Raw genomic sequence first — 3,013 nt, forward strand, 5'->3', positions numbered from 1 at the left:
CACCTTGAACTAGTTGTAAAAACTCCACTTCCTTCGCAAACCGTACGCTGTCAGGAAAGTACTCCTCGTAAAATTTACCACGAAATACTTCCCAAGTGACAGGACGTTGAGCTTCTATCAGAATAGCTCTTGTGCTCGCCCACCAGTGGCTTGCTTCCCCAGTCAGTAAATATTCTGTGTAAGCCAACCTATTCTCGTCCGGACACCTCTTTGCATTGAAAATTCTCTCCATGTCTCCTAGCCACTGATCCGCCTCATCAGGGAGGCCCTTTCCATTGAATTTAGCTGGATGATGCTGGAGGAAACTCTCCAAACTCCATTCAGCGTTTGGTTGAGCAGCGTGTGGAGTGGCGTTTGAAGAGGATGCTCCAGGCGTACCTCTAGTGGCAGCAAGGATGTCCATCAATTGTCTCTGTGTGTTTTCAGCAGTAACACGTGAGGCTTCTAAACCCTGCATGGCTGCCTGATTCTGCTGCATCAGGGTGGTGTTCTGTTCCATAAGGGTGGTATTTTGTCGTTGGAGTCTCTCAATAACGTCCTCCAACAATCTAGAGCGGTTGGAAGTATCAGGTTCATTCGGTTGAGGAGGGGGAGGCAATCTAGGTGCCATTAGTTCTCTGGATACAGAGAAAACGAGCGTTAGTTATGTCCAAGAGTTAAATAATAATAACTCATTAAACATATAATAAGCACACAGCAAAACACAGTGCACTCATAACCCTACAGTGTCCTTAAGAGAACAAAACTGCTCTGATACCACTAATGTAACATCCCAAAATAATGATAATTACCATTAACCAGAACTGATCACATTTACAGAGATAAACAGTGCAGTCTTAAGAATATTACAGTAGCTCAGAATTTTAATACTTAACATACAGCACGTACAGTAAAATCTGCAGTGTTCAGAATTCATAAAAAAAATAAACAGAAACCAGTTCTGATTATCCATTCTGTAGAATTTAAATACAGAATATCAAAATACAGTCCAGCACTTGACAGAATTCCAAATTTTCAGATAAATACAAAACAGATCTGCAGAACTATATATATATACAACTGCCAAAAATACTACACAACACACTAGACTAAAACTGCTACGGAATCGCGCCTCTACTGTTCAGCTTTTACTTCAACTTCAACCAGGTTTGCATCTTCCAAATTTTCTTCTTCCAGTAATACTTCAAGAGATGCATCACCCTCTGCTCACATCCACAACGGATGATCATTGCATTTTGACAAGACGGATTATACATGGACAGTAAACAGCACCAGGAAAATTGCAAGGGTAAGCTTATATTGTTTAATTAATACAACATACATACAGTTCACAATTTAATTCACAGATACATCAAACAACTTAATCATAAAATTTAACATATAAATCTATATAAAACAGACTGTACTGAACTGTATGAACCATGTAGTTACAGGCGTCCTTGCACCCAAGTGGTGTGGTAGCCGGGATATACCTAATCAACTTCCACATGCGGTTAATCCTTCGCCCCTGCTAAGTGAGGGATACGAATGACCTCCACTTGAGGTTAATCATTCGCCCCTGCTAAGTGAGGGATACGAATGACCTCCTGCCATTCCCACGCATGACTACCCCCTTCTACGTGAAGATGAGCATCACGGAATATCAGGATGGACCAAGCCATCAGTAACTTGTCCATGTTCATACTTTACAAATTTAGCATTTAATACAACTGAGAAGCTCCTCCATGGAACGCTCATTCAAGTTCAAAATCATATAATCATATCATGTCGTGTTCAACCATCATATCCTTTCATAATTATAATATCTCCATTCTGTATTTCACTCTCTTAATATTAACGTCATGCATTCTTTAATCAAATAAAATGAACTTATCACAGAACCTTTGATTTCACGTTTCTGAACAAAAGAAACGAGTCATTTATTCACTTAATATGCTTCAACTCTTGATAATTTGAAAATACTGATCTTTAGAAGAGATGAATAATACATTGAAAGATTTTAAGTGTAAAGAATCTAGATAGAACCCAAGGAATAAAACCAGTGATAAGTGTTTAGATACACCAGCAATATAATTGATTTCAGAAGAACAGCACTGGCAGTCCAAGTACGAACGTAATTTAACAATTTGGACGAACGCCAGTTATGTTCGCTCAAAATTCAATAATAGGGACGAGCGTTCAGTTTAGAAACCGAACCCCGCTTTGGAACGAACGCTAAGTCAATGACCGAGCACAATCAGAACGAACGTTGGTATAAACCGAACGTTGGGTAGGACGAACGTTTAGGTATATGACCGAACACCAGTTATGAACGAACGTTCAATATAGAAACGAACGCTCTGTAGACGAACGTTCAACAGAAGGTCGAACTTCATTTAGGACGAACGTTATTAAGGACGGACGCTCTACTTAAGGCCGAACGTCACTCATTTATAAAGTTTTAAATATTTAAATATTACTGAGCTAGACGAACGCTCAGATCATCAACTAGGGACGCTCGTTCTCGGGCAGAATTCTTTCCAAATGAAAGAATTCTAGTCTAAGTAAGCTTAACTGAAAACCGAACGGTTTAAGACCGTACAGGGACGAACGTCCTTTATCAGTACAGAGACCAGATTTCTCAACTCTTAACAGAATTTTCCAGATTTCGATTTTTATGAACTTGACAACTTTCCTTTCAGATTTAATACATCAAATCATACAGATTTCAACATTTGGATCATTCCAAATATACAATCACCATACTCCATTTATACAGAATCAAATCAATATACATTTAAATCAAAATCAGCAACAACATATATAATACAATTAAGCAGTGTTCATTCATGACAGATTCAATCGATCTAATCATTCCAACTCTATAACATTCACACATCTTTCATGCGTATCCAAAACAACATGCAAATGAACCAGAATTTATATCTCATATCAGTAAACGTTCATAAGGCTCAAATATCAGATTTCATATACATGCAACTCAGATTATAAAATCAAGCAGTATGAATTAAAC

This window comes from Vigna umbellata, chromosome 3 (assembly GCF_029865625.1).
Source record: "Vigna umbellata cultivar VRB3 chromosome 3, Vumbellata_1.0, whole genome shotgun sequence".
Taxonomy (NCBI): domain Eukaryota; kingdom Viridiplantae; phylum Streptophyta; class Magnoliopsida; order Fabales; family Fabaceae; genus Vigna; species Vigna umbellata.